Source organism: Abramis brama (genome assembly GCF_963993115.1).
Source record: "Abramis brama genome assembly, chromosome: 2".
NCBI classification, from domain to species: domain Eukaryota; kingdom Metazoa; phylum Chordata; class Actinopteri; order Cypriniformes; family Leuciscidae; genus Abramis; species Abramis brama.
This window is the reverse complement of record NC_139964.1, coordinates 25,955,427-25,979,481: the sequence shown is the minus strand read 5'-3', so window position 1 is coordinate 25,979,481 and position 24,055 is coordinate 25,955,427. Positions and strand designations below refer to the sequence as shown.

Here is a 24,055-nt window from a genome sequence, read left to right as displayed (position 1 = left end):
AAACAGTGTTCCAGCCAATAACCGACAAGAATGATTTTGGGATGGGGGGTTAGTGCGCGTGCACATGAAGGGGGGTGTGGGGAGTGGAGGAGAGAGAAGCATGAAGAGGGAAGTTAGCTAGAGGAGAGATGTCCTGGACAACGACAACGACTAACGTTAAAAATGTATAGGGTTGGTCGAGTTAGCCTACGTTTTGTTTGACAATACTTTGAACATCAACAAGAAGTGACTTCACCCAACATCACTTAGAGCACCTATAAGCCACACGGCCTGAAATAAACTGCCCTTCAACTGAAATCAACTGCACATAAAATGCATTACGGAGAAAAAAACCTTTAGACACACACAGATACCAAATATTAGCATATGAATCTCAAAAATTGTTACAGTAAACAAAAAGGGAATAAACTGAACATCACAATACAGGCTACAAAAAGTCACAAAAAAAGCTAATAAGCTAAATAGTAAGAGCATTCAGCTCCATAATTTATACATTTATATATATTCAAATAAATAAAATTCTAAATTCAATCTCTTCTCTTTTCAATTTCTTTTTCTCTTTCAGTAATTCTGCTTATAAGGTGTTCATCAGTGTCTGAATTTACTCACTTCTTTTCATTCAGTCTCTCAAGTGGACTATATTAGTGAAATAATGAAGGGAATAGTGAATGAGGGTATAGGGTGTGATTTGGAACACATATATTATTGTTTTAGTGGAAAATGACGTTACTGTCAGAATTTGGCCATATCTTTTTATTTTTTTTACAGCAAGGTCTTACAGTGAGCCAAAGCATGATTTATTTATTTTACCTTAAAAAACAACAACAATGAAAACACCATATTGTACTACCATTTGGAGATCAGGGTTTTTTTTTTTTCCAGCAGCTTCAGTGGAGAAACAAGAGGTGCCCATGTCCCCCATCACTCAGACGCCGCACACTGTAAAAAATGTTTGTAATTGTAACAGTAAAAAACTGTAAAAAAGCAACGAAAAAAAAATGTTAATTCCTTAACGGTATGTACCCTTACTATATACAGTGAAAAACTGTAATAGCTCTCACGGGACATTTCATGTAATTTTACATTAATATACTGTTAAATGTACGGATTTTGGAAGTACACTGTAAAAAAAAACATACCGTTGCATTTACCGTACCTTACAGTAAAAAATACGGTAGCAAATGTTTACTAATTTTACAAAGTTTTACATCATCGAACTAAAAATTACGGTGAAAAACTGGCAGCTGGTTGCCAGTACTTTACCGTAAAAAATACGGTATAAATATTTATGTTTTACGGCATTGAACTAAAGTTTACGGTAAAAAACTGGCAGCTGGTTGCAGGCTATTTACCGTAAAAAATATGGTAGTAATATTTTAGGTTTTACGGCAGTGATCTAAATATTACGGAAAAAAAACTGGCAGCTGTGGTTGCCAGTACTTTACCGTAAAAAATACGGTAGAATTTTTTTTGCTTTTACGGCACTGAACTAAAGTTTACGGTAAAAAACTAGCAGCTTGCAAGTGCTTTACCGTAAAAAATACGGTAGTAATATTTTAGGTTTTATGGCATTGAACATTGAACTGAACTTTTATATAAAAAATAAAAACCTGCCAGCTGTGGTTTCCTGTAATCTAATTATTGAGAATTACCAGAGGTTCAGACGTTGATGTTTTATTGAAAATAATAAAGTTTGAAGTTACCATTATGGAGATGAGTGTTTGCTTTAGTTGGGCTCTTGTCTTGACCCTTGACTTTTTAACTTTAGATTTACTCTGACTGCCTTAACTGTGTGGTAACAGTTACACAAACAATAACACAAACGTTATGGCATGAAAATCAGAGAGAAAATGTGACCAGGTGATGATGGCAGGTTAATGATGACATAATCGTCATATTGTGGCCTGATTCACTGATCTCATAAAGAGTCTTATCTTTCACTTTATGAGCAAAGTGATAATATTAATTATAATATTAAAAATAAATATTTCATATTATTGAGTATAATATCTCTGGAAGCCAGCAGCGAGCAACAGATAATCTGAAGACCTTTAAAAATACATGGTGTAGAAAAAAGGTTTTGAACATCTGCTCGATTTAAACCAACACAGACATCAAGATTCAGCGTATGAATCTCAACAACGGTGACAATCAACACAATAATCAGATAAAACTCTGAACATCACAAAACAAGCTACTAAAAAGCTGCAACAAAAACAACATCAAAAATAAAAGCAGATATAATAATAAAAGAAAATACTAAGGCAATTCAGCATAATGTATTCCTGCTGCAATGCATGCTGGGAGATACTGATGAGTTTTGATTGGAGGCTCCATCAAGTGCACTGCACTTTTATCATCACCATTGTTGAGATTCATACGCTGACTCTTGATGTCTGTGTGTGTCTAAAAGATACAGCAGTTCAAACCTTTATTGTACACAATGTTTTAAAAATTCTTCTGATTATCACAGCAATGATGGATCACATTCTGTCGAATCATAGGGCTACTACAATCAATAATGTAAAATTAATAACACATATAATCAAAGATAAGACTCTATAAGAGCTCAGTGAATCAAACAAGGTGATTGCCATCACTGATACACAACCAACATCACATGATTGATTTTGTCTCTTATTTCCTAGCCATAATTAACATCTCTTATAAACACAGAGTTACAGCAGGCAGAGAAAAACTAATGTCAGAAAGTCAAGGGTCAAGAGCCCAACTAAAGCAGTCACTGATCTCCATCATGGTGACTTCAAATGAAACAATAAATCATCAACATCTAAACCTCTGTTAATTCTCAAACAGAACTGTAGACGTGTGACAAAAATAAAGTCAGTCTGGTTAGTAATAAGTGAAGCTGGTAATGCTGTTTGTGGAGTTGTTTAATCCTCCTCTGCCGAGATCTTCACAGATTTAATGTTTTTTCTCTTCAGTTGATTTCATCTAAGGCTGTGGCTGAAGTCAGTTGTAGTTCTTGTGTTTCTGCTCGTCTCTTTTTTCTGTTCCTGTTGTTTCTCTAAATGGACATTCCCATAATTCCCTGTGTGACACTTCACATTTGATGCTATTTCATTTAAATAATTATGTTTCTTCTTGGTTTTTGTTATCAGTTTTATACATTTGGGGTTTATATTACATCATATATTGTTTAATGAATGTTTATGGCATTATTTGGAGTCGTGTGTGTCACCATGATGGTGTTTTGTGTTTGTGTGTATGACACTGTGCACCTTCTAAATATTAACATGTGCCTCAGTTTGTGGAAAACTAATGGTATACTTAAATCATCGTGTGCTTTTCTTTTTTTACCACTTGTGTTATTATGATGATTATCAGTATATTACAAAGATATAAAGCAGACTTTAATACTTTAGTGAAATTTAATGATAACATTTATCGGTTTATGTAATATAACGGTTGTCCCGTGAAAACTAAAAGGTTCCTACTGTATTTTTTATGGTAAAGTACTGGGAACCACAGCTGATGTTTTTTATTACCACACATTTAAATCCTTTTTAAATGTTTTTTTTTATTTTTTTATTTTTATTTTTTTTTAAGCAAGGTTGCTACCATATTTTTTACGGTAAAATACTGGCAACCAAGCTGACGTTTTTTACCGTAAATTTCACAGGGTTTTTTTTACATTGTGTTTTTTTGCCCGTAAATTTAAATCCTGTAAAACATAAAAGGTTGCTACCTTATTTTTTACGGTAAAATACTGGCAACCACAGCTGCCGGTTTTTTACCGTAAATTTCACAGTTTTTTTTTAACAGTGCAGGATGTCAGTGTTTCTCAACCGGTGGATCGCAAACCAAAAAAGACACAACGGAAAAAAGGTAATTCTAAATGTTTTTCTGATGCGAAACTTTCATTTTGAAAGCTGCCCCGATAGCAAGCAATTTATGTTGAAAACATATTTCAAATTCATCATTGAATCAATGTTACAATGTGATGTTGGTTCCACATCATGCTTGCACTCTACAATTACTACAATTGACTTAAAGCCACACGGCCTGAAATAAACTGCCATTCAACTGAAATCAACTGCAAATAAAATTTATTACAGAGAAAAAATCTTTAGAAACACACAGATACCAAATATTAGCATATGAATCTCAACAATGGTTACAATAAACAAAAAGGGAATAAACTAAACATCACAAAACAGGCTACAAAAAGTCACAAAAAAAGCTAATAAGCTAAATAGTAAGAGCATTCGGCTCCATAATTTATTGATTTATATATATTAAAATAAATAAAATTTGAAATTCAATCTCTTTCTTTTTCTCTTTCAGTAATTCTGCTTATAAGGTGTTCATCAGTGTCTGAATTTACTCACTTCTTTTCATTCAGTCTCTCAAGTGGACTATATTAGTGAAATAATGAAGGGAATAGTGATAAGGGTGTGATTTGGAACACATATATTATTGTTTTAGTGGAAAATGACGTTACTGTCAGAATTTGGCCGTGTTTTTTTTTTTTTTTTTTTTTTTTACAGCAAGGTCTCACAGTGAGCCAAAGCATGATTTATTTATTTTACCTTAAAAAACAACAACAATGAAAACACCATATTGTACTGCCATTTGGAGATCAGGGTTTTTTTTTCCTTTTTTTTCAGCAGCTTCAGTGGAGAAACAAGAGGTGCCCATGTCCCCCGTCACTCAGACTGCGACTGCCCCGGGTGAGAATTACGGAGAAAAAAATCTTTAGACACACACAGATACCAAATATTCGCCTATGAATCTCAACAGTGGTTACAATAAACAAAAAGGGAATAAACTGAACATCACAAAACAGGCTACAAAAAGTCAAAAAGCTAATAAGCTACACTGTTAGACCTTACCGGGTTTTTTTACAGTAAAATACTGGCAACACTGTTGCCAGTAAAATACTGTTAATTGTACAGTTCTTTACTGTAATCTAGTTTGTTTCTGTAAAAATGCACTAAATTTATAGTTAACTAATTACACTTGCAGAAACCGACTGCCTTAAATTGACCAACTGTCATTTAAATGTATTAACTTAAATTTATAATGCATTAATAATGTGAGCAAAGTATTACTGTGAACTTCTTTCATTTGAGACCACTAAAAAACTATTGCACACTGTTAGACCTTACCGGTTTTTTTTACAGTAAAATACTGGCAACACTGTTGCCAGTAAAATACTGTTAATTGTACAGTTCTTTACTGTAATCTAGTTTGTTTCTGTAAAAATGCACTAAATTATAGTTAACTAATTACACTTGCAGAAACCGACTGCCTTAAATTGACCAACTGTCATTTAAATGTATTAACTAAAATGTATAATGCATTAATAATGTAAGTAAAGTATTACTGTGAACTTCTTTTATTTGAGACCACTAAAAAACTATTGTACATAAAAAGATTTCCACTAGCTCAGCAACTACACAGTCACCGCCTGTTAAATAAGCAACATGCAGCAAATCATCAATGTTTGTAGATCTTCTCCTGGACTGAAGCACAGGCTCTACTCTTCTGCACAATGGTGACCCAAAAAATAAATTTTACAGTAAACTACTGGCAACAGTGTTGCCAGTATAAACCTGTTTTATAACTTACAGTTTATTACTGTTAAAAAACATTTTGTGGGTGTGTCTTTTTTATCTTACACAGTTAACCCTTTCAACCCCTCAGGGAAATCCGAAAGTAACGATGCAGTGAGATAATTAAGGGAATATGTAAGTGATTGTAAGCAGAATCACTGAAGAAAAGAGAAACACAAGAACAGAAAATAGAGAAACACAATAACTACGACTGACTTCCAGCCATTACACATTATTACACTTATTATTAACCAGTATGACTTTATTTCTGTCATACATCTACAGAAGTTGTTATTGAGATGTTTAATTGAAAATGTTTGGTTTGAAGTTACCATTATAGAGATCAGTGCTTGCTTTAGTTGGGTTGCTGATGCTAAAACATTAGTTTTCTCTTTTGCTGCTTGAGCTGTGTTGTTGCAAGTCACACTTGCGCACACACAGTTTATGAATGACTGCAGTTATAATGATTATGATGACAAAATCATCATATTGCCTGTTTATTCACTAAGGAATTCATTCTCACTTATTCAGAGTTTAATCCTCAAGTAAAGTGTTTCATTACCACCACTGTGAAAACGCAGCAATAAGATACAATGACTCTTTTTTTTTTAACACATGATGCATAACCAGAGAAACAGACCTACACTGTGTTTTAGAAACACCGAGATATCACAATTTAGCACATGAATCTCAACAATGGTGGCAATATTTCTTTTTTATTATTATTATTATTCATGCAGCAGTGCATGCTGGGAGTTTTATATTATCCTGGAACCCAGCATGCATTGCGACATGAAACTTTTCACCATTGTTGAGATTCATATGCTGATTGTTGATATCTGTGTGTGTCTGAGTCAAGCAGGAGTAAAATAAAATTGAATGCACTATATGATTACAATATTCTTCAGAAGACCTTATTACAGAAATATTGATTTCATTTAGTAGATTCACAGATATATGCTAAACATGAGATAACTATAATTTCAATGACTATATACAGGAAAAATCTGAAAATCAGGCATGTCCAGGATGATTGTGACATCATCACAAAATAATAAAAACACCTGATCATCTTCCTCTTGACTCTTTCTTGCCATAACAAATGTGTTTTATAAACTCACTGTTACAGCAGCCAGAGAGAGATGAATGGTAAGAAGTCCAGGGACAAGAGACCAACTAAAGCAAATACTGATCTCCATCATGGTGACAACAAATTTTATTAATAACTAAATCTCTGTTAATTCTCAACAAGAACTTTTGTACATGTATGAAAGAAATAATCGTAAACTGGTTTGTAAACTGGTTTCACACTCAGTGTGGCTGGACGTCAGTTGTAGTTCTTGTGTTTCTCTTTTTTCTGTTCTTGATTCTCTGTCCTTCAGTGATTCTGCTTATCAGGTGTTCATCAGTTTCTCAATTCACTCACTTCTTTTCATTCAAGTGGACTATATTAGTGAACTAATGTAGGGAATAGTGAATGAGGGTATAGGGTGTGATTGGGAAAACAGCCTCTGAGTGTCGATTTTGAGCACTGTTAATTCACAGTATATTCCTGTAGGCTAGTTTTATTTTCTACGGTATATTACTGTTTTAATGGAAAATGGTATAATATTGTCAGAATTTTACAGCAAGGGTTAACAGTGCACATAAAGAGATTTCCACTGGACCAGCAACTACACAGTCACCGCCTGTTAAATAAAGCAACATACAGCATATCATCAATGTTTGTAGATCTTCTCCTGGACTGAAGCACAGGCTCTACTCTTCTGCACAATGGTGACCCAAAAAATTAATTTTACAGTAAACTACTGGCAACAGTGTTGCCAGTATAAACCTGTTTTATAACTTACAGTTTATTACTGTTAAAATACATTTTGTGGGTGTGTCTTTTTTATCTTACACAGTTAACCCTTTCAACCCCTCAAGGAAATCCACACTACGAGTAAAAAGTAATGATGCAGTGAGATAATTAAGGGAATATGTAAGTGATTGTAAGCAGAATCACTGAAGAAAAGAGAAACACAAGAACAGAAAATAGAGAAACACAATAACTACGACTGACTTCCAGCCATTACACATTATAACACTTATTATTAACCAGTATGACTTTATTTCTGTCATACAGAAGTTGTTATTGAGATGTTTAATTGAAAATGTTTGGTTTGTAGTTACCGTTATAGAGATCAGTGCTTGCTTTAGTTGGGATGCTGATGCTGAAACATTAGTTTTTCTTTTGCTGCTTGAGCTGTGTTTTTGCAAGTCACACTTGTGCACACACAGTTTATGAATGACTGCAGTTATAATGACTATGATGACAAAATCATCATATTGCCTGTTCATTCACTAAGGAATTCATTCTCACTTATTCAGAGTTTAATCCTCAGTCGAAAGTGTTACATTACCACCACTGTGAAAACGCAGCAATAAGATACAATGACTTTTTTAAAACACATGATGCATAACCAGAGAAACAGAGCTACACTGTGTTTTAGAATCACCGAGATATCACAATTTAGCACATGAATCTCAACAATGGTGGCAATATTTATTTTTTATTATTATTCATGCAGCAGTGCATGCTGGGAGTTTTATATTATCCTGGAACCCAGCATGCATTGCGACATGAAACTTTTCACCATTGTTGAGATTCATATGCTGATTGTTGATATCTGTGTGTGTCTGAGCCAAGCAGGAGTAAAATAAAATTGAATGCACTATATGATTGTTATTTTCAGAAGACCTGATAACAGAAATATTGATTTCATTTTGTAGATTCACAGATATATGCTAAATATGAGATAACTATAATTTCAATGATTATATACAGGAAAAATCTGAAAATCAGGCATGTCCAGGACGATTGTGACATCATCGCAAAAAAATAAAAATCATCTTCCTCTTGACTTTTTCTTACCATAACAAATGTGTTTTATAAACTCACTGTTACAGCAGTCAGAGATAAATGAATGGTAAGAAGTCCAGGGACAAGAGACCAACTAAAGCAAATACTGATCTCCATCATGGTGACAACAAACTTTATTAATAACTAAATCTCTGTTAATTCTCAACAAGAACTTTTGTACATGTATGAAAGAAATAATCGTAAACTGGTTTGTAAACTGGTTTCACACTCAGTGTGGCTGGAAGTCAGTTGTAGTTTTTGTGTTTCTCTTTTTTCTGTTCTTGTTTCTCTGTCCTTCAGTGATTCTGCTTATCAGGTGTTCATCAGTGTCTCAATTCACTCACTTCTTTTCATTCAAGTGGACTATATTAGTGAACTAATGTAGGGAATAGTGAATGAGGGTATAGGGTGTGATTGGGAAAACAGCCTCTGAGTGTCGATTTTGAGCACTGTTAATTCACAGTATATTCCTGTAGGCTACTTTTATTTTCTACGGTATATTACTGTTTTAATGGAAAATGGTATAATATTGTCAGAATTTTACAGCAAGGGTTAACAGTGTAAATAGTAAGACCATTCAGCTCCATAATTTATTCATGCCACAATGCATGCTGGGTGTTTAGCATGCATTGTGGCATGAAACGTTTGATTGTCACCATTTTTTAGATTCATATGCTGATTCTTGATGTCTGAATGTTGCAGTACCTCTAAATGATTTATGCACTAGATGTTTTTAAAAATTCTTCAAAAAAACTGATTATCAAATCACCACTGGATCTCGTATAGTGAGATCACATAAATACTATAATCAACAGATATAAAATTAAAAGACCCATAAAATCAAAGATTAGAGAAATGATGAGATCAGAGAATCATTCCATGTCCATGATTACGGTCCATGATTACGGATTCATCACAACAGCCAAAAACACCTGAGGATATTTCTCTTGGCTTTTCTCACCATAAAAAATATGCTTTATAAACTCACTGTCACAGCAGCAAAAGAAAAACAACAGAGAATTCTCATGGTCTCTCTCATGAATTCTCATTCTCATGGTCTCATCAATTGGCCCAATGTAGGCATCTGACCAGCGGGGAAGGTCTCTGCATGTTACTGTCTTTTCTCGTGGCAAAGTATTTTTGGCGGCGGCTCGCTGCATCACGGGCTGATCTGAGGTACAGAATCGCACCGATCCTTCTCGTTGCATTTCTTTATATAGACAGACCAAGGCAGAAACCTCTTTTCAAATGTAAACATGAGTTCACAGTGGCAATTTATGGAAACATTTGCTAACAATGGAAATTTACATTGAGTTTACACCTTTGAGAACAGGAGGCCGTTTGCCTGGAGACACACCCTCCTTTGTGTGCCAGTCATCTCTAAACTCTTAAAAACCTTATTACCTTTTGTTTTACTTATTTGGGAATCAGACCTTTGTACCAGTCACACTGAGACATTTCAAATGATACCAAACGTGTAAAACTGTATGATAATTATTCATATTAAACCATAAAGATTCTTGGGGGAATGTTGGTGATCTCAGCATGAGGGATGGGTGAAGAGGGGAAGAAATGTAGATTAGGATTGCTTAGGTGAGACTTGCGAGAATGGTGAATGAGAATGGTGCAGGTTTTACTGGTGTCTCCAAGATTAGTCCAGTAAGGTTCCCAAGTCTTGCTCGAAGAGTCCCGATACCATCCCCATGCATTGAACTCTGGGATATCTTGCTGAACAGTGGTTGCCTAATTCCAGTAGAAGCTTGCCTGCTGCAGTGCTCTTTTGATGTGCTGAATCAGTGCAGCTTGGGTGGGAGGCAGGTTCTCGAGAGACTTGGTACCATTCGAAAAAAGTTGCAGGAATAGTTGTAGACAGATGAAGACCAAGAGCATCTCGCCCACTCAGGATGTTTCCTATCAATTGAAATGATAAGAATGCATGCATAGTTAGAAACCTGTATTAAGATGTTACATATGGCGGCGGGGGGGGGGGGGGGGGGGGCAAGTTGTGTCAAAAGGGAGGCCTACTGTCTTAGGCTTAGTTGGTGGGAGGTAATAATAACATTCTGCTTCTGGATGTCTCCTATCAATTGAAATGGTGAGAATAAATAAATATGATAAAAGGCAGTCTTCATATATTTTATAAAACTAGTGCAATGGCCATTCGAATTATGCTAATTTACACTCGCCTGTTGCCTGCTAACCCATGTAACATTTGAGGTAATCAGAACTCATCAACCAAAGCATTGTTACTGATAGCTAGCTAGAAAATAGTCAGACAGCTAGCTAACATTAGCTTGTTGTGACAGCTTGCTAGCTTGTTGCGAGGAACATAAAGCAGGCTATTTTTTCTATTTTACAATTGTAATCATATTAAGAACAAAACACATGTAGAAAAAAGTACACCTGATTACTTACATGAGGAAGGAAGTTGGTAGGAAAGGAAGTAGTTGGCTAAACACTGTTGTTGGTCATCTTCATCTTTCACCGTTGTTGTCCATCGTGCTCACAAGCATGGAGTAGCACTAAACAGCTGCTCCACCACAATCCATACAGTCAACTAGTATTCTCAATATTTGCTCAATATTGCCCAAATCTATACTGGAATTCTGACTCTCCCTCATATATGCCTTCCCTACATTTTAAATTAGAAAATTGGTGGGAAAATTTGGAAAGTATGAATTATCAGGTAGTTGCTTTCTTGTAAATGTGTAAATTAAGGTATGCCACTATATCCTTCAATTTCTCCATCACGTGCTTGACGGTAGCAACAGAGTGGGCTTGGTCTCTGAGGAGTGGCAACATTGATGTGATGCTTACATTAAATTCTGGGCTCCTCTTTAATGAAGCATGATGTGCTGACCATGTAAGGTTCACTGCATCATCGATTTCTTCCACAACTGTTACTTTCTCTAGCCACTCATACTCAAGGGCAAGTTGTGGCCTGAAAACATTGGTGCAAAACACTGGGTTTGGCATTGGGGTATTTGGTGGTAAAGGATTATTTTTCTTGAAAAAAGCAGGGTGGATGTTGGTGATAGAGTCAGGAAGTTCTGGAACAGACTTGACTCTTTCTGGACCAAACCTAAGCTGCTGACGCTCCTCACCACTGCTGTCCTTTGTCGGATGCTGAAATACAGAGACACTGGTGCCATGGAATGATGTTGTAGCAGTTGTTGCAGAAGGATTGTGGTCAATGTTGACCATGACAGCAGTGGTGAACAGCCTTTTCCGTAGCAGCGGTGGACAGACCACACCCTCCTCAACATACTTGCTTACTGTGGCATCTCCCAGTTGAGCTGATATCTCCAGCACCCGGTCATATGAGATACTCATACCATGTTCATGCAGCATTTCAACCAGGCTTCTCTTCCTGGTTTTGGCGAACACAGACATACCAATGTATACTGGGAATGGACTTTCTCTATCTTTGGAATGTCTGTGGGCAGCTGCTCCCTCTTTGTATCAGGAGAAGCAGTTGTACTGCAACAGTTGCGCAATAGCCTGGGCAGTCTGTGAAGTGCCAAATCTTAGCTGCAATTTGATGTCGGCTCCATGTTATACCATACCAACAAATTGCAGGAGAGATGGGGGGATGGCCTCTTTGATACATCCCTCATGGAATGTTCCATCAATTCTGGACTGATGATCCAGAATATGCCTTCTCAGGATTTTTGCAGCTTTGGCCATGATAAGCTCCTCCGAGTCTTCAGATGCTTGAGAGAGAGCCAAGCCAACATCTTTCTGGAAAGCCAGGAGCACATCTCTGCCCTGTTTGTGAGCCGTGAGTTTAGGGATCTCAGCCAACAGCTTTAACTTTACTCTAGTAGAGTTAACTGTAGGGGAATGTACACCCAGATGATCTAGAGTAGACACTACTGGTACATGTTGGAAACTTATTTTCCTTCATCGAAGCAAGACCAGGAGACGTGAGATGGATCTTATAAGCAGAAGAGATTTATTCTTCCGAGTCTGTAGTTCATCAAGTCTAATCTAAATACACTTTACCTTGCAATTTTATATACATTTTAGGTGGAGGGACTTCAAACAGACAGATTCAAACAAAGCATGTAAATGAGTATACAGGTTTAGGTAACACACCCTAGACTGAGGGTCTGGCCAATCCTAATTCAATCAGCATAACAGTCTATTGCATTGCTAATCCAATCAGCCTAACAATTCAACGTTTGGGGCTGGGGCTCTGAAAGCCATTTGGGCTCCGAAAGCCATTTGCAGAACAAAAGGTGACAGTCTCAGTGATCTGACTCATTTAACTTATAATGGAGAAAACAGGAATTGCAACTTTGCTGAGCCAAATCATTCGTGTGATATCATCATCTTAACCTTAAAAGTTAAATACAATATTATTTACCGTGATGTTATGTACGGAAGCATATTTGAAATAGATTCTTAAAGGGACTGTGTGTAGGAATTTCTCCCATCTAGTGGTGAAATTGTATTTTGCATTCAAACGAATAATGCTCTCCAGCGCCTCACTTTTTCAAATGCGCGTTGCATCTACGGTAGCCGTTATGTACCAAAAAGCTATGACAGGATGTCTTATAATAGCACTTCAAGTTTTTCTTCGGGTGAACAGGTTTGTTATTTAAAACAAACTGAAACTTGAAACAACGAAAAAAAGAATGCTACAGTATGAATTACTGACTGTGAAAAACATTAACTATGGTAATTAGTAGTAATGCCTTCTTTACTTTCTTTACCTTCTTTATTTTTTGAAGTACGTGCATTGTTAGATATCATCATCATCAGAGCCTTCTCTAACGTTACTTTACTCAATAGCTGCTATTCATCAAAGAGCCTGTTTAACTTTTAACTATAAATGTTCTACTGTCTATATAATAAAGTACACAACCAAGCAATAAAAAAAAAGCTTGTAATTAAGACCGTAACATTGACTTACCTGTCGAGAAGAAAGCAGGCAACTTCAGGGTCTCTTTTGAAAGCTTTCTCCTGCATTAGCTATCCCGACATTAACCCTTGTTTTTGTGATCTCCAGTCACGTTTCCTTTTACGGTCTATTTTGGACTTTTTCGACGACGAGGACTCATCCTGTGACTCAGCATATGTATGAATTAACGGTGTATAAATAACCGTACAGTGCAGCCTTTTAAACTTGCCGCGGCAGTGACAAGCGCCTCTCACTGCTCTGCTCCTCCGCTTCTGCTGACTTAAGTCACGTGATGCTGGTTCTGAACGAAAACGCGTTGTGGAAACGCGTTGGCCTAGTACTTTTTGTCCCTCTCTGCTATTATAGTTTTTCAAGATGGCGGAACTACATGGAAGCCTCCGTGGACCTACCCGTCCCATGTATATAAAGATAATAAATTCTTCGTTTACGAGGATTAGTCTGATCATTGGCATAGGTATTTGTACACCATTGAGGGCATATTTATTAATAAAAATATTGATTTTAGATAATAAAATACCTAAAAAGCTACACATAGTCCCTTTAAATTTGTTATTCCACATACAGGTTGCACATATCTGCAAGACGGAAGGCGGAAGGACCATCAGAATTGAGACTGGTTTCAACAATATAGGTGACCAGTTCAGAAAGAGCCATAGGAAAGATGGCTGGTTGAACCGTTTCACTCTCTGACTCTTTCTCAAGCCTTCTGAGGTGGAGTTTCTCTCTGTTGTAAAGATGAATGAGACATAAATGATGGTATTTCAGCTACTGTGCAATGGCATCAGAACCACTTAGTTGAGACAATAATTTACCATCATTCAGTGTTTGTGCACATTCATGTAGTCTGTCATTCAGGTGCATTGTCATTACCTGACGCAGGTCAGATTCAGGATATATGTTATCACAAAGAAAGCAAACCTGATCACCTAGACTTTTCTGCATAATGATTCTACAACGTTTTGTTTGGCCTTCATCTGTCTCACTACAGTGAGCATCAGATTGTTGCTTCTGGGCACGAAGTAACTTTGTGTTGTTGAACCGAAGTCGACAATTGTAGTGATACTTCGCTTGGTTCCTTCTCAAAGTAGCTTCTATACCACCACCTTCATCCAGTCGTTCCAGGTCCAGGGTCCTTGGCATTTTGTTCATCTTGTGAAAGAGTGGAATGTTGGTGGCAATCATTTTATAGCCATCATGTTGAGAAACATGATGGGTAGGTGGTGATTGGAAGGGTTCTTTTGTGTCTGTCTGACAAAGACAACATTTCATCCAATCAGTTGGCCTCTTGGCTGGGGGTTTGTTGTCTGATTAAGGCCGAGGGGTTATCCTTTTACCACCTCAATCATAGACATAGTACACATTCAGGTATGGGATACAACTAGGTTCGGGTCACCTACACCTAGCCCAATCATTCATCCTGTGCCATTTAAGTCCCGTGTGATCTGTACACCTTCCAGGTAACCATACATGAACAAGTCATGTATTGCCCCACTTATCCTTGGCTCGGGTCTCCCGCGCTTGCACAACCTGTCAATTCAGGTGCGGCTATCTAACTACATCTATTACTAGCTAATTGATGAGGGGCTGTTAGACAGCATTTGGGACACTAAACTTAGCTATACTATTACTACTAGTCAAGTACTACAGTGTAAGTAAAACTAGATCAGCTGACACTGAACCCCATGCTGAGTTCCACAGCAGTGAAGTCACCAGTGTGCCCTGGTTGTGTAATGACGTTCACTCTATTAAACAAAACCTTCCATAACACATTAAATTGAGCTCTGACAGAAATGGTGGCCATCTTGAAAATGGTCGCCATCTTGAATTTTTGAGTGGCACAATCCTTTTTCCATGTTAATGTTCCTTGAAGAATATTTGTACCAAATTTCATGATAGCATCACCATTTGAAAAAAAGATGCAAGGATTCAAGAAAAATGGCGGCCATCTTGAAAAAGGGTTGCCATCTTGAATTTTTGAGGGACAAGCACCGTTTTCCAAGAAAACATTCTGAAGAGAGTATTTTCACAAAATGTTATGCCTACATCACTGTTTGAACGACTGACATAATGAGCATTTGACAGAAATAGCGGCCATCCTGAAAAAAGGCCGCCATGTTGAATTTTTGGGTGTCCAACGCCTTTTTCCCAAAAAGTGACCCTTAGAGAGTATCTGTGCCAAATTTCATGCTTGTATACCAATTTGAACAATTCTCTTGAAATATGCCATTAATCTGCTGCACTAATGTGAGACAACAAAAAACACACATAGACTTTTAAGTTGAATTAATTTAAAAATAATTAAGAACAAAAAAACAAAACCACAATGGGCTGCATGTCAATGTTTTATAAGATAAAATGTCATAATTATGATATAAAAAGACATAATTATGACATACTAAATAACTATGACATCATTCAAAATTATAACAAAAATTGTAACCTTTGTCATAATTATGACTTTTTATGTCAAAATCTTGACTTTTGATCTCATAATTGCAAATTTTAAATCTCATAATTATGATTTACCAAAGCATGATTTATTTTCTTATATGACAAACATGTGCTTCTGACGTGACCTTAAAAAAACAATGAAAGCTTCATGTTGTGCCGCCATTTGGAGATTATGGTTCCCTATCGATACTGTTCACTCGTATTGCGTTGGAACTTTTCTGCGAATTCTGAAGCATTATTGAATCACGCAGTGAAACTGCACGAGCCAATGGAATTTCACAAATGGCGCTGAAGCACGGCAAAATGTCCGGGGCTACCCATCTATATAAGCGGGCATTTTGCCTTCAGCAACAGAGATCTTCTCTTCGCTGGCCCCCGAGACAAAAGAGAAGAAGCCTTCTTGTGGTCGAACGAGCCTTGCAGCGTATCAAGCTGGTTCAGTGGCGCTCTGCACGCAAGCTGATGACCTGGCAGCAAACACACTGATCTGCGCTCTGCACGCAAGCTGATTCAGCGCTCTCCACTTCGGCTATCCGGCGATTACTACAAAAGCAAATTTCAGAGCAAATTTTGATGTTTTAAATGTCATGGCCAGCTTAGTAGTTTTGGAACACCACTTGGGGCTAAACTGAATAGAGATTAAGGACACAGACAAGGCTGCTTTCCTCAACTCCCCAGTCTCCCCTACCGGCCTCATTGGCCTCATGGTGGATGGTTTTGCAGAGCGCTTCAGCTGCTTCAAGCAGCCAGAGAAGCATGCAGACTGAGCAGCCCATGAAGCCTTCATCTTTGACCACTCAGTCCAAGCCGAGCCTCAACAGCGTTCCCGCTCGCTAAGCGCTACCCCTTTTCTAAGCGCCAGGGTCCCTGTCCTAAGATAACGCTGGATTCTGAGTCGAAAGACTTTCTGGCTCAGACAGTGTTTCCCACTGAGCCACTCGTGCTGCTCTTAATTACAGACATAAAGTACAGATACTTTGACTATTTCAGTCAGATACAGAAGTTCTTATTGAGAATTAACAGAGGTTTAGATGTTGTTATCTGGTTCATTTGACATAATTGTTGTGGCAAAGAATGCCAAGATCAAGTGAGATCAGGTGTTGTCAACTCCTTGTTGATGATGACGAAATCATCACAACATGAGCATCAAATGTTGTGTTTTTAATTATGTGTTTGGAATTTGTAGTTGCCAACCTCGTGAAACTGATCATTTTAAAGGGGACCTATTATTCCCCTTTTCACAAGATGTAAAATAAGTCTCTGATGTCGAGTGTGTATGTGAAGTTTTAGCTCAAAATACCCAACAGATCATTTTTTACAGCATGTTTAAATTGTCATCTTGGCAAAGAAAGTCATTTTGGTGCTCATTGACATTTTGGTGCTCGGAAAAACACGCTGTTTTAGTGTGTGTCCTTTAAATGCAAATAAGCTGCTGCTGCACGGCACAGGGGGCCGTTTTTAACATCTTGGAACATCATCAGGGAATGCCCTTTTAATTGGTCGTTTTAGTCATTGTGAGTCACGTATCGTAGCAACGATGACGACAAGTGACAACAGGGGGAAATGTTAAAATGACTACCTCGCTCCGAGCAGCCGGCGAAAAAGAAAAGAACACAAAAATATATAATTGAATGGGAAAATGACTACCCGTGGCTGGAATGCGTGAGGGACAATGATACTGTTGTGTTTATTTTTCTTCAAATGCAGTCTAAGCCGATGAGTTTTGAATGTTATATGTTGTATTTGTTTAAGTTAAAAATAAAACGTATTATAAACTAAACAAATCCATGGTTCATTGTTGGCAAAATGATCATGATAGCCTTTATATTTCACATCTATGTGTTTCAGTCTTGTATATTGATTAGGCCTACTTTGCTATTCTATAAATATATAGGCCTAATAAGTTGTATAATATGCTATAATGTATGAAATATATATATGTATCAATTAGTTTCCACAATATTCACCAGAAGTCAGAAGTCAAAAAATGTTTACAGGCTAAAATGTCCTTATCTCAAGGGTTTTTTAAAGCTTTTAAAACAGTCAACAACACATTAAGGGCGCATTAGGAGCCAGATTGATTCTGTAGGTTTTCATCATGAGCTTTTTTCTCTTTCAGCTCCAGTGGTAATTTACAACCAACAGCCCGCCATGCCCACCGTCACTCAGATGGTCCAGCCTGCGCCTGCCCCGGGTGAGCAGAAAAGCTCTAGTTTAATAAGGCTCTGCTTCAGTCAAACACTAGAAGGTTCATGCATGATGCATCTGAATAGAATAGTATGTTAGAGGTTTATGATCATATTAAATGTATTTCATCAATCTGATCTCTTTATGTATAGTGATAGTGTTCCCACGTCCGACTGAAGCGCCTGGGCAGATGAGATGTCCTTACTGCCAGCAGCAGATCGTCACACAGACGACATACACATGTGGAACGATGGCGTGGGTAATCAGTGGTGTTCTTTGCTTCTTTGGGTAAGGAACTATTCCCAGCTAACAAGGAACACTTTAAGAACTTTAAGAACGCACTAATTCTCCTCTGTTTTTTCTGTGCAGGATCTGGCCATGTTGTTTGATTCCTTTCTGTGTGAATGCCTGCAAGGACGTAGAGCATCACTGTCCAAGCTGTACAAGCCTCGTCCATGTGTACAGACGCATGTAGCTGGTTCTCTGAAGCAAACAAAACTTTTCAGCATCATCTGGACATTACTGGACCTCCTAAATCAAAGACCATGTCATGAAAAGACTCATATTGGTTTCTTTTTCCTTCTTTATGCAAATGAAGGAAAATGAAACCCATATGGTCTCGTCACGTCATGGTGTTATTTTTCTTTGAATTAGGAAGTCCAGTTGTATATTCTGATTCTCCATATGATTTATGTCTTTCTTGTTTTTCTTATTCTGTATGATAATGTTATGTAATCAAACAGAATATAAACTTTTTTCCCCAACAATAAAAAAAACAAAACAAGATTTGTTGTATTAGATTATGACAGGGTATTTCGGATCGAATTTATACAATATTAGACAACACAAAGGTTTTATATTATTTGGCTCTTTTTATTTGACTGCAACTATTCTCAGCAAAGACAATTAACATTCATGCCTTTTTGTATGTTACTCTATGCTGCATTCTCTTAAATACATTGTGAGTCAAGGAAAATAAACAATTCTTTGACTGTGACAGAACTAAACTACTCTTACATGAGGATGTCACTGTCACTGACACAGCATAGATCTCGTGTAAATATTATGGAATTTTTTTTTTTTTTTTTTTTGACAAAATGCAGCCTTTGTCAATCGATTTATTTTTCGATTCAGTTTCCTCATAACGTAGGCTCACTTCTGTATACCATCAAAGATAAATATGTCAGGCTAGTAATGAAAAAAAAAGAAAACAAATGGATTAAAAAAACAGCACTATAAATGAATAGGAATCACAATAAGGAATTAAACCTATAAATATAGATTAAACTGGTGTTGTGCGCATATATCAATCATCCCAGCTAACAAAAAACTTTTTCTAACGTTCCCTTTAAGGTGTGAAAATGTTATTTCTAAATGTTCTCTCAGTGTTCAAAATCAGTTTTTTTTTTTTGGTGATCAGTGTTTGCTTTAGTTGGGATGTTGGTCCCTATACTTCTTGTGTTTGCTTATCTTTGGCTGCTGTAACTGTGTGCTTGTAAAACACAATTGTTGTGGCAAAGAAAGCCAAGATCAAGTGAGATCAGGTGTTGTCAACTCCTTGTTGATGATGACGAAATCATCACAACATGAGCATCAAATGTTGTGTTTTTAATTTTGTGTTTATATTTAGAATTTATAGTTGCCGACCTCATGAAACTGATCATTTTAATGCTATTAGTGCTAATACTGCACTGAAGGTGGATATAAAGTTTTGAGCAAGTGTACCATGTAGTCACACACAGACATTAAGATTTTGCATATAAAAAACAACAACGGTGACAATCAAAACAAAAAAGCTTCATGCTGCAATGCATGATGGGTGGCTTTACAAAAACTCATCCATGATTCCAATGCTTTTTTCTTTTGATTCTCACTGTTGTTGTGATTCAAATGCATAATCTTGCTATAAATGCCAAATATAAACACAAAATTAAAAACACAACATTGGATGGTCGTTTTGTGACTATTTTGTCATCATCAACAAGGAGCTGATAACACCTGATTGTGTCTTAAAAAAACACAGCTACAGCAGTCAAAGAAAAGCTAACACAAGAAGTACAGGGACCAACTAAAGCAAACACTGCCCACTACAATGGTGACTTCAAATAGATGCTAAGTTGTCTAAAGGGGTGTGTGGTTTCTTTTATTTTCATGATTTTTGGACAAACACAGACTGTCTAATTTAATGCATCCTGAGAGTGTTTATTTGGTGCAGAACTAGTATAAATTGTCTAAATGAGACTTTAAATGACTTTGAAAATATGTCCAAAATGACCACATTTGAACTAGTTTTTAACCTTGCACGGAGGCTCCATGAACGTCTATATCGGACGTGCAGAACACGTCAAAAAAAGACGTCATAAAAACTTTCATTCGGTTCCCTTAGATAATGGGAACAAGTATTGCGTAGCTGGCCATGCTATCATGCTGCACGACTCAGCATTAGTTGGTTCAGTTGAATTAGTCTGAGATCCTACGACAAAATGCCTGCTTATAAAGGCTTGTGCAGTTCCGCTGCTCAGCCATTGGCTTGTAGAGTTTCACTGTGTGATGAAATAAGGATTCAGCATTCGAAAAAAAAAGAGTTTTCCCAAAGTGTCAAACGAAGACACTCTTACCCATTATCTCAGGGAACCGAGGTTATGTTAATAACCAAGTATGTTTTCTGTTTTCCAGCTTCAGTGGACACACAAGAGACCGCCATCACTGTCCAGCCTCTGCCCCGGGTGAGCAGTAAAGCCCTAGATTACCCAGGCTCTGCATTCAAATACTAGAAGCTTTCAGCAAGCACAATATGCATTTATATAGAATAGTATGTTAGAAGTTTATGATCATAGTATTATTAATTTTCATCAGTATTATCGCTTTCTATGCATTTGTAGAAGAAGTAGTTATTACACCACGGATGACTGATGTCCCTGTGCAGTTGAAATGTCCTCACTGCCACAAGAAGGTCGTCACGGAGATGGAATTTATCAATGGCATGGCGGTGTGGATCGTCTGTATCAGTCTTGGCTTTTTAGGGTAAGGAACCGCATTCATCAGATTTCAAATTGATCACATTGATATGAGAAAAGAAACCACACTCCAGGGTCTGGCCGTGTCGTTTGATTCCGCTCTTTGTGGATTCCTGCAAGGATGTAGAGCATGTCTGCCCAAGCTGCAAAAGCCTCCTCCATGTGCACAAACGCATGTAGCTTGTTCTGAAGAGGGGAAAATCTGGAAAAACCAAAAGAAAACTTTTGTTTTAAAGTGAGTGTTTGAAATGGCAGCATCATTGCTGGACATTACTGGACTTTCTGATTCAAAGAAAAACAACACCATGATTTGAAAGAATCTAATGGGTTTCTTTTTACTTCTTTATGCAAATATACATCTTGATATAGACTATGATTTACTGCAGGGGTGCCCAATCCTGCTCCTGCTGATCGACTGTCCTGCACAGTTCATCTCCAACCCTAATCAAACACACCTGCCTTTAATTTTCAAGTGATCCCGAAGACCTTAATTGGTTGCTTCAGGTGTGTTTGATTAGGGTTGGAGATGAACTGTGCAGGACAGTCGATCGGCAGGGGCAGGATTGGGCACCCCTGATTTACTGTATTAATCTTGCAATTCAGTGTAATAAGCTTGTGTTGTGCAAAAATGGCAGCAAGAAGTAAAATGTATATTTTGCTTATTTCCATGTCTGTTCATGCAATTCCAGCTTCTTCTTTTTTTCAGTTACACAAAATTACAAGATTTTATTATTATTTTATCTGATAATATAGCATGCTATTTCAGATCAAATCTATATAATATGATATAGGGCTGTGCAATTAATCAAAATCGTAATAAAATCATGATATGAGCATGCATGATTTCTAAATCACAGAAAGCAGGATTTTTCTGGCAGCCACCTCAGAGTGAAATCTGAATGCAGCTTGTCTCAATCATAGAGTTAGAACAAAGCAATTTTACTGTTGCTTGAGACATGGAAGAAAGCACAGAAACAGGGAATGTGAATTCAGGGCAGGATAAGGACCAAAATAACATATTCTGTGGTTTGGGAATATTTTGTTGACAGGAGAGATGATGTATCACAGAAAAACAGAGTAGGGGTTATTCATTCAGAACACCTTTTGCTATTTTAAAAAACACGAGACTCAGGTCTAGAGATATGTTTTATTTTTTATTTTTTTTAAGTTTAACTTCTTTTACCTTGCTCAATGCTTAAAAATGATGAACAGTACTTCCTGTAATGTTGATAGAGTGTTTGTTCAATATTATGTGGTATTTAATAATGTTCTCAAAATGTTAGCACACAAATGTTTTTTATACACTGTTTGTAGAAGGTTTTTTAAATGTCCTTATAATGTTGGGAGAAAATGTTCGTAGAACAACATTCTTGGAACATCCTTTAAACATTAGAAGGACAAATACAGCTAATACGTCCTAACTCTACCTGCTCGTAATCACGTCATTATCTATAGGGCACAGCTGATTGGTTCCTGCTGTATCAGTAGCCAATGAGCTCGCATACTCAACCTTCAAATACATGGGTTGCATTTGCCTTAGCAGTGCAGAGCACTTTCAGATACCCTTCACCTTCCCCAGCTCCACCTGTACAGATTTCTATTTCATACGGCGCGGTGGAGTTCTGTTTCATGACGTGCTGAAACTTCCTTCACTGATTCCTTTCAGGGGCTCCTGTCGAGTGCAATGTGTTCCCAGTTGATATGGAAATTCTTTAGAATTGTCTTGATATTGTCCTTGAAACGTTTTTTTTTTGCTCACCAGATGCTCGACTACCGTCCTTCAGCTGGGAGTACAGGATCTGTTTGGGGAGACATGTATTGGACAAGCGGATAGTATGGCCTATCTATTGAAGTTGGTACTGTATTATTGCAGTGGTGATGCTGGTCATGTTGGCTTCCTCCAAGATGCTGATGTATTCTGCCCTCCCAGCTGTTCCTCAGAATCTTTCATGGGGATCTTTGAAGGTATTGTTCCATGGCTTTCAGGTGCCTGCTGTAGGTGGTCCATGAGCAGGCTGGGGAGGACAATGGCTCTGCTGGCTGTTAGGTCTCAGACTTCGAAGACTTTTTTCCTGAGTCTGGCGTAGGTTCCACTGGCACAACTCAGACGATGGTTTAACCTCAAAGTCTATGTCAGCTTTTGAGGTGAGAAAGCTGCCGAGGTATGGGAAGTGGTCCATGTTTTCAAGAGGTGTTGTTCACTTTTATGGTTGGCTGGGTAGCTGGCTGGTTTTTGTGGAGATTGATATAGAACTTGAATGAATGAATGAGGCATTTATATAGCGCTTTCATATGTACTACTGTACACCCAAAGCGCTTTACAATCATATCAGGGAATCTCTCCTCAACATCACCACCACTTGGGTCTTCTTGATGTTTAATTTTAGTGACAACCTCTTGTGTAATAGCTGAGACACACATTGACATCAGCACTCATCATAAAAACCTTAACAATGGTGACAATCCAAAAATATTCAAATATAAATCAGGTCAGTTTCTAATGATGTCTTGGCAAAGGCATGTAGGATGTCCTGGAGATCTTCTGCTGAGTGCGCTGCAATGGCGTTATCATCCGTGTACTGAAGCTCTGTGATGGTGGTGTAGTTGACCTCATAATGTTGGCAGAAAACATTTTTTGAACAACATTCTTCAAAAGTCCTTTAAATATTAAGGGTCACAAAATTTTCTCTGGTTGCAGTATTAGTGTGTTCAGAAAACAAATTTACTCTGTCGGAAGAATCCAGAATAACATCAGATGTTGACTTTTAATTAATGGTGACATCATTAGAAAGTGGTCTGATTCACTGATCATGTCTGAAGTCTAATCACTGCTCAGAAGTATGTTTTGTTATTAATTTTTTTATATGTTCTGACGTAGAACCAGGAAACGCTGTACTGTGTTTACGACATGATCAGCGTAGCAGACTGACATGGAAGAGACGAAGAAGGGATCAGAAACCTCTCGGATTTCATCAAAAATATCTTAATTTGG

The 24,055-nt window shown here is 37.3% G+C and overlaps 1 long non-coding RNA gene across 1 annotated transcript; it reads left to right on the top strand.

The window, feature by feature from the left end:
• Positions 1–21,267: 21,267 nt before the first annotated feature.
• LOC311078398 lies at positions 21,268–24,028 on the top strand. Its single transcript, XR_014605158.1, has 4 exons — positions 21,268–21,298; positions 22,826–22,915; positions 23,050–23,208; positions 23,942–24,028. It is a non-coding gene; the product is annotated as an uncharacterized lncRNA (long non-coding RNA).
• The last annotated feature ends 27 nt before the right edge of the window (positions 24,029–24,055 follow it).